Genomic DNA, 9,635 nt, shown 5'->3' on the forward strand with positions numbered 1-9,635 from the left:
TGCCCGAGATTTAAGACTTCCTTTAGATTTGCTGTGGGGTAGTCTTCCAGAGGTGGAAGTAGATTCCAATGAAGATTATGTTAGTGGATTAAGAATGAAAATGGAATTTATTCATAATAACGTTAGGGAGCGGATGGATATTAGATCTTCTCGAATAAAAAACAGATATGATCGAGGAGTTAGACAGGTTCTTTTTCAGGAAGGGCAAAAGGTTTGGCTGTTCAATCCTCATAGGGTAAAAGGAAAGGCTCCTAAATTACAAAGGAATTGGGAAGGTCCTTATGAAATAGTAAGAAAACTTAGCGAGGTAGTGTTCAGTATTCAAAAATCATTGAGACATAGAAGAAAGGTTGTGCATGCAGACAGATTAGCACCGTATTCGGAAAGACGTTTGGAGTGTGAATAGGGAATCAGGGCCCGAAATTTATTTGGGGGGAATTATTCTTGTTTACGTTCAGAGAATGGAAGTTCTAGGGAACTTCTATTATAGAAAATTTTTGGGGACAACGCTCGGTAACTTGTGGCAGAAGCCCAAGGTAGAGCAGAAGGTCGTCAATTAAGGTTTACAGGAAGGGACGATGCTCGGTAACCTGAGGCAGAAGCCCAGGGTAGAGCGGGAGATCGTCATGAAATTTTGATTGAGGGAATAGACGACGCTCGGTAACTTGTGACAGAAGCCCAAGGTAGAGCAGAAGGTCGTCAATTAAGGTTTACAGGAAGGGACGATGCTCGGTAACCTGAGGCAGAAGCCCAGGGTAGAGCGGGAGATCAGAAATCCTCTCTGGAAATCTTCGCCTTGGGGGAAAGGGATTCTGAGGATTATTTTTCTTCTAAATCGAGGGGGGGGTGTGTGTGTGAGAGAGAGAGAGAGAGAGAGAGAGGCAAACTAATGTTTCGTGAATTGAGCACTTGTCGGATTTTATTTTTTTATTTCAGTTTGGAGGCTTGCAAGATCGACGCGTAAAGGGAGGTCAACGAGATTCTTTTTTTTAAGAAGACCGCCTCGCCCCGGTTTTTGATTCAGGGTTTTCCCGTGGGCTTGGAGGCAAATGCCGAGGCGGGGACATGGGAGCCTTTAGAGCGTTGGGTCCCTGAAAGTTAATTTCTTTCCCCCCCTTGTCCGAAGAATCAAGAAAGAAGCACTCAAGAATTAAGATGAAGAGTTTTGTACGAGCAAAGATTGAAGTGAGAAGGTTCCGTTTTGAAGAAGAGGTTTCGCAGCTTCATGATCTCTGGAAGAACAAGCCTTCCAGCTTGGTTGTCGGGACGACAACTTTAAAGAAGGGGGGCAGTGTTACGGTCGTGCGATATTTGTAATGTGTCACCGTATAGTTTATGTAATCGATAGTAATGAGTTGACGGTTGCTCGTTGACGACGGTTGTTGTTATGTGGCTGACGTCTGGAGCCTCGTTTCGGTGACAGACATGTTCTAATAAACGTCTCAGTTTCTTTTAAAGAATCTGCTCAATTATTTATTGTGCGTGAGTGCGCGTGAGTGTCTTGTGCCACCGACGGACGTAACAATATATTAAAATATAGTTTAGTCTGGCTCAGTGTATGCTTTATTGAGTCGTTGTGTTGTACTTTTTAGTCTTCTATTTTATTCCGTTCGGAAAAAAAAAAGAAATATATTAGTTTAAGTTTAATTTTAGTTTGATTTTGTAATGTGATTTCGTATTAAGGTGCACGGCGTTAAGCCTAAACCGCGAGGGGCATGAGTCAATTGTTCTGTTTTGCATTATATTGTTCGATTCAGTTTGTCTTACAAAGGAACTTTTTGAGGTGTCGCACCCTGATTTTAATGAAACTTTATACACATTTAGGTAACATAATTAGATGATTTTAGAAACTATCAGTTGCAGCGCATATTTGGTTTTAAGGGGTGAAATCATCTCTTATGTGTACAGCAATTTTCAGCTTTTTCCAATATATCTCGGAAACTATTCCAGATATCAAAAAATGTTTTCTACAAAAGATTTACAGTAAAATTACCTTTATTCATTCACGTTAATAATATTTTTTAAAAATAATTATTAAAAAAAAATTTTTTTAATAATTATTTGAAGAATTATTTAAAAAAATATATTATTGGCGTGAATAAATAGAGATAATTTTATTGTGAAACTTTTGTATAAAACATTTTTTTATATTTTGAATAGTTTTCGAAATATAGAGGGAAAAGCTAAGAATCGCTTTACAGACGAGGACTGATTTCACCTCTTAAAACCGTATATTGGCAGCAACTGATATTTTCTAAAATCATCTATTATCATTAAAATCATTATGTTACCTAAATGTATGTAAAGTTTTATTAAAATCGGATTGTGACACTTTGTTTCTTGACAATAAAACTTTTAGAATTTAAAAAAAAAATATTAATTATTAACAAAATGATAAAGTGCTATCATTTCCACATCACCTTTTTATGAGGTAGATTAGTATAGCGCGTTTTTTCTATAGTGGTTTCTCCCGTAGGCCTAATCCACTCTCTATTCCATTCTCTATTTCTTAATGCACGAATTTTAAATGCTTTTTACAGGCCTCACTCTCTTGAAAGATATATTGCTATTACATAAAAATTCATCCAACTTTTATATGACAAAATATCTTTTATGTTATAATGCTACAAGATATTAAAATTTGTTTATTTTAAATCTGCACGAATTTCGATATTTCCATGATATCAAGAAGAATTTCCGTGCCATATATTTCCTATAATGTATAAACACATTTTTTTTATTATAAACAGTGTTACGTCCAGGTTTGAGAAAAGATAAGAAAGACGTTGAGAAAGAAGGAAAGAACGTAACAACTTGAGATCGTGCATATATGATTAGACGTGGTATGAACGGAGCGCGTCGACATTTCAAGATATAGGTGTCAGTGGGACATAGCAGAGGGTCCAACTACGGATACTTAGGTCTCCGCGCTCCTCAATCCTGTTTCGGGACAACGTATTGAAACGCTTTACTCCAGGATCGGACCTAGTGCTTAATAATCTATCAGAGCAAGGGATGGTTACAATTAGGTCGATAAATCAATCAATTAATTTTTATTTAAGTCATTGGTTTTTTAATAATAATAATAATATACTAAAGTAATTCTTTACATGTTGTTTGTTTAAGATTGTTGAACAAGAGATTATAATAATCAATCGTAGGGCAGCTGTTTTTCTTAATGTAAAACAGAGGTAACGCAGCGGTCTATTACATATGAAAAATTGCCCCAATAAGAACAAAATGGTATAATATACGTTTATTTTTGGTATTATCGTATGGTGTAAACCTAGTAAATTAAACGTATTTGAAGCGGGTCTAATTTTTGTTTCCATGACCATCTCAAAAACGTTTTCATATACCAATTTTTATTAATTTATTAAACGTTAAGCATATACGAATTATATTCGGATTAGAGAACCAAATAAATAATGAATTATATAGTCGCATAAAATATATATTAATAAATCAATAATTTATACGTAATAAATGTTTAGTTTACAAAAAAAATATTCCTTGTATCCTTTTTATTAAAAAAGGTCAAATTTAAATTAAACAATTTATGAACCAGAATATATAACAATACAAATTGTTAATTATACAGAAAAATATAAATTTTATGTAAAACAACGCTTTACGTACACGTCATATTGTAAAAGAATAAGAGTATTCGTTTGAAGGTTATAACAAACAGCTCTCAAAAGTCTCACTGAAGTACGAATTAAAAATTCGGCTGCGGTGACGCCTAGATATAACGCCTGTGGCCGCTCTCAACTCACGAGAAGATTCTCAGCGGCGTGGCCACCTAGCGGAAGCCGCGCAAGCCGCGAAGGCTGGCGTCGCTGAAAAACTTTGAGACTTAAAACTAAAACAAATCGCACGATTTTTGAAAGAACCGTAATATGTTTTTACGTGCAAAATAATTATTAATAATTTAATGTCTTAGATTTTAACTATATTTGGTATTTCCGAAATGTTTTATAAGTGTTTTTCATTTTATAAATAATATACATCTTCAATAAACCTTTAATTAACTATATTGAATGTGGTACAAAATACGTTTATTATTTGTTTAAATATTGCTGCGATGAAAACGTATAAATATATTTTACGCTCAAACTTTTATTAACATTGTAACAACCTGTATTCGTCCAAACACGAACGAGCTCAGAGCAGCCAGGGCTCAAAGGGAGGTTGTCGGGTAATTAAATCTGAGATCGGGAGTGCGTAGAAGAGAAATATAAATTTATTATAAGAGAACTGAAAGTAATACAAGCAAGTATGTGCGTTTAATAAAAGAAACGCGATATCTAGAGGCGCGGTCGCGACTCGCGCCTAATGTAAAAAAATACTTATTTTTTGAAAGTCGCAGACCGACCCTCTTTTACGCGAGTCAGCGAGTTCCAAGCACGCGAGATTATCAGATCTCAGTAACGACTGAACCGATCAAGTTCTGAGTAGTCTCAAATGATAGCTTGGCCCCGACTTATATAATAAAAGTGTTTTTATTTTTTCTCTCCGTGTCTTACGAGCGGAGATATCGCGACGCAAAGTCTCAATATTCTACATTTTATTTTAAGAAACGTTGTCGTCGCCCTCAGGAATTCTTCCTTTCACATTTTTCACACAGAGTGGCGCTAGCATACATTAGTCACCCGTATTGCGAGCGAGAGCGACTTCCGATGTATCGTCATGGCTGCCGTGATGGCCGCCGTGATAGGTTTTCTAATTCTATTCCAACCTGACCTGTATTCGTCAACAATAATAATCTCAGTTCGCGGGATAATCTCGGTTTTCGCGGTTTTCTGTTTGTAAAAACGTGTCGATCGAACAAGAGGTTCATCGAAGGTCAAAGGTAAGTTATAATTAATTAATTAGATAAATTATAAATTGTCAATCATATATGTGTTATAACACTTGGTGCTGCATATCAAATTTTCCAAGTGTTAACACACACATATGAGATTGACAAAGTGCACATGAATTATATGATAACGACAGAGCTGATTAGACTAACAAAACAAAGCTGTAACGTTACGTCTCTCCGCCGTGCTACCACTCCGGTCCAAACGCCGAACGCAACGCGTAAGACCGAACACGTGCACGCGCTCAGCTAAGCTTGCCGTGATCACGCGCTACCATGCGTGCCGCGCGCCGCGTTCGGCAAACGCTCCTACTCCGGCCGGCCCTACCGTGCGCGCTGATTGGTACTTGCGACCGCGCGGACCGCTATATAAGCCGGCAGCGGGTAGCCGAAATCAGATCGCTCCGAGCCACCGATCTCAAACCTACTCCGCTCCTGCGCCGGGCATTCTCAAGCACTTCCTCGGGAACGGGCATTCTCGTTCTAACTTTCTCGCGACGGGCATACTCGTCGGTCCTAACGGCTGGGAATACTCGGCTGATCTCATCCTCCGTCCGCGACGGGAATACTCGTCGTTTCCGCGGCTGGGTATTCTCGGCCAATAGAAACCGTCCGTCCCGCAATTCCGTTCTCGGGGATTCTCGAGACCAGCACCGTCGTCGAGAATGCTCGACGCCGCCCTCCGGCTCATTCCGCAAACCTGTTCCCTCCGGGTGACAACACTCCGCAGGGAGAGACTGCTTAGGTCTCTACCGTCGACCGCTCTCGCGTATCGCGGAACTGTCCGCTGCACCGCGCACTGCCGATTCCGCGATCGCGACCGTCCGTGGCGCGGGCCAATCACGGCCCGTTTAACCGTAAGTTAAGTTAGCCGCTTCACGGCCACTCCGATCATTGCTTCCGAGCGCCTTGCGCAAAATGCCTGTCCGTCTGTTGCAATAACTATCCGAGTCCGTTCTTTAATATTAAGTGACACCGCGAATTATATTTTCTTGTCCGCGGAACCGATGATTGTTAACCGAGCAACCCCGATTGCTACCTCCGAGCGCATAGCGCATAACACGTATCCGTCCGTTTCCAGAGTTTCTAAAATCCGTTTCTTCTAAGTGTTTAGATATTAAGTACGCCGCGAATACATTGTGACCGTTCTCTTAGTTTCACGCGGGCCGACGACCGCACAATTAAGCACTCCAGTGCCATAATACTATTCGTGGAGTTCAGTATTATCCGATAACGATATCAAGACCTTATGATTCTTTTGTACTAAACCATAGCAAAATATATTTAAACTATTTCGTTTTCACTACCAAACCACGGCGTTATCATTGACACGAACTCGGACATCCGGCGAGCACATCCGAGCAACCGATCCTGAACCTAAATCCCGTAACCGACACCGCGAAACTACCAGCGTTACAAAGCTATTTTAATAATTATTCTCAACGAAAATGTGTTTTGCTTTGTCAGATCTGTCTCCAAGTCATTAATGCAGTGTATAATTTTTGTTCAATCATTTGATACTTGTTTCAAATGTCAATTTATTCAAAATATACATTGCATTAATAACTTGGAGGCAGATTTGACAAAACGAAGCAGATTTTTCTTGAGAAAAGTGAAAAATAGGCATTAAAGGATAGATTTAATAACGCACATTTGATCTAATTAATTTTGTTGGTTTACCATATTTTACCAATCATGTGCCCTTTGTTAAAATCATATTTTGTTATAACGCTTGGAAAATTTGATGCGTAGCATTCGTAAGAGCATAATACATAATATTTTCTCATTTTCAACATTAATAATACACGTAGATTTATTGATACATACAACTAATATACGATTATTAGGCGATCAAATGATCTCGTAGAGAGATGTTCGATCGTAATTATAAAGATCTTGTTCGAGACGATTTACAATGTAGTACCATTCTTTGCCTCGTGGCGCCATAAACTTCAGAGCAAACTTTCTTTCCTTTTTCACCTTCCGTGGATCTATGTTTCATATAGTTTAAAGCTTATAGAGTATCTTTAATAATAAAAATTACTTAAGACACGAGTATTGGGAAAGTAAATTTCTTTTTTAGGGAGGGGGGGGTGGGAGTGTCGTCTGGAACAAGACCTTCTTTATAATTACGATCGAACATCTCATTTTTTTTTGTTCACGAAGAGGAAATGCGTTACCGCATACCCCAGACCAGTGATGCCAGAGATGCCCCGCACTCGCGCATGTGCAGAGTTAGTAGCGCCAGTAAAGTATCTAAATCGTTCGTGAAACTGGCGTTTTTAGTCACCCCAAAGAAAAATAGAATTATGGACATAATGTATAAAGACATAACTCTTAGTAATATAATCTAATTAAATTAAAATAATTAATTGTGTGGCTAAATTATAACAAAAAGACATTCTAACTAATGACTCAAGCGCGCAAACCTCATATCCCCCACAGCGTTATCTATAGCTACAATATTGCTATCTCAGTTGTAAACCAACGCGCATGCGCAAGTGCGGGGCATCTCTGGCACCACTGCCCCAGACCCCGAGGAAAGCCTGGTGGTTATGTGGAGCTTTCCCCCGCCGGCGATGTGCCGGCGAGGGCCTACCCACTAAAACCTCTCCGGGTGTCCTGCCCTGGTCTATACTGGAGGGCTCCGGGAACGCGTGCAGCATGCTTCCGGAACCCCCCGGACCCAGTCGGTCAGTTGGAGGCCGTCTCGTCTTGCCAGGGGCGCTTTAGCGATAGGCGCCCCTGGCAGGGCTTAAGGGCCTAGTCTGCCCTAGGTCGGGGGAGAATGATCTTATGCCGCAGGGTCGCTCCCCCCGGACCGTCAGGACGAATCTGCCTCGCCAGGCTCACCGGCGTGAGGAGCCCTCCTCCCGCGGCTGCATGTCCCAAAGGCGGGGCCGGTAGTTGCAGGGGAGGAGGGTCGCCTCCTCCTCTCCATATTGGCGCTGTCGCTCCCCTCCTCCTCCTCGATTGTAGGAAGGGAGGGGGCAACAGAGGCTGATCTATTGGCCCCCCGCCGCTTTTTGGCAGACGGGCCGCGTGGGCCCGGGGGCGAAGGGCGGGGGCCCGGCCTTCTTTTTCTTCAGGGCGGCCGGGGAGGGAGCCAAGGTGGGTCGTAGCCTCCGTCCCCGTCGCCCCTATTTTCGTTGTTATCGCCGGGGGGCATTCGTCCCCCCGGCCTCCTCTCCCTGGCAGTTTCGGCCTCCTCCTTCTACCGCATTACTTGCTCGCAGAAGGAGGAGACCGCGACCCATGCTCTCTCCCTGCTGACCATCTAGCCCGCAGGGAGAGGTCATCACCAATTTCTGCCCTTAGGACTCCGCGCAGCTCCTCCCACGCTGGACAGTCTTCCAGTGTATGCTGCGCGGAGTCCCTTTCGGTGTCGCAATGATAACACTGCATCGTCGACTCCTTGCGTATCATGCACAGGTACTCACCGAAGCAGCCATGCCCGGTGAGCACCTGTGTCGTCTGGTAGGACAAGCCGCTCCAAGGGCGGCCCACCCATTCGTCCAAGTGAGGTAGGATGGCCTCCAAGATTCGAGATCCTGCCGCCGGCGGGTCGTTGGCGAGGCTCTCTCGCCAAGCTCTCATGGCCCGCCGGCGTGCCCTCTCACGTAGTAGCGCGACCCTGGGGGTAACCACTCCCCCCTGCAGGCGGACGGCCTTCGCTCTGGCGTATGACCATGCCAGAACGTCGGCCGTGAATTTCGCCGGGGAGTCCCGCCAGTACCATGGTCGCCGCGCTAGGTGCGGTGCGGTACGCGCGCACTATCCTTCGCGCCAGCCGCCGCTGCACTGCGTGCAGCACGTCTCGTATGCGGCGGCTGGCCAGCGCCTTGCGGAACCAGACTGGGGCTCCATACAGAGCCCCAGCCATGGCCGCGTAGGCGTACGCGCGCCTCGCACCGACTCCCGGACCTCGGAGGTTGGGCATCAACCCCAGAAGGGCGTTCGTCATGTTGCCCAACCGCTGGACCAGTTTATCGAAGTGCTCGACAAAGGCCCAGCGACCGTCCAATTGCAACACCAAGTACTTGAGGGTTGCCCTCACTCGGATTCGGGTGTTGTCCACCCGGACGAAGGCCTCGGGCGGAACCCCGGAGAAGCCATCGTGAAAGAAGATGGCTTCCGTCTTCTTCGGGGCCATCCGCAGGCCCAGGCTCTTGATGGAGCCGACGACGCAGGCCGCTGCCCAGTTGCCTATCGCAACCGCCTTTCCCCAGGAGGCTCCCTTGGCCACCACGAGCGTGTCATCCGCGTATCCAACTAGGTGACAGCCAGGGGGGAGGGCCACACGGAGCACTTTGTCGTATGCGGCGCTCCATAGCAGAGGGCCCAGCACAGACCCCTGCGGAACGCCACACGACATGTCCCTCCGCTGCTGGAGTCCGGTTTTATCCCGGAACTCCAGTACCCTGTCCCGGAAGTAGTCCCGAACGATGGCGACGAGGTAAGGCGACAGGCAAAAGTGCTCGCTGAGTGCCGCCACTATCTCGCCTCGCCCCACGGGATACTGTTGAAGGCGTTGGTGATATCCAAGGATATCGCCAACGCCACCTCCCCCGATTGAACATCTCTCTACGAGATCGTTTGATCGCCTAATTATATCTCAGGTCTTGTTCTCGACGATTTACAATGTAGAGGTTCAGAGAAAGTAATTTTTATTTTATTAAAATTTTTTTTGTATATATCTTTCTTACAGTTAACAAAATTTAAAGAACGATTCTTTTTGTTTTTTTACCACAAAATAAATTTTCCTTATACTATA

The sequence above is a fragment of the Solenopsis invicta genome, chromosome 2 (genome assembly GCF_016802725.1).
Source record: "Solenopsis invicta isolate M01_SB chromosome 2, UNIL_Sinv_3.0, whole genome shotgun sequence".
Lineage (NCBI taxonomy): Eukaryota > Metazoa > Arthropoda > Insecta > Hymenoptera > Formicidae > Solenopsis > Solenopsis invicta.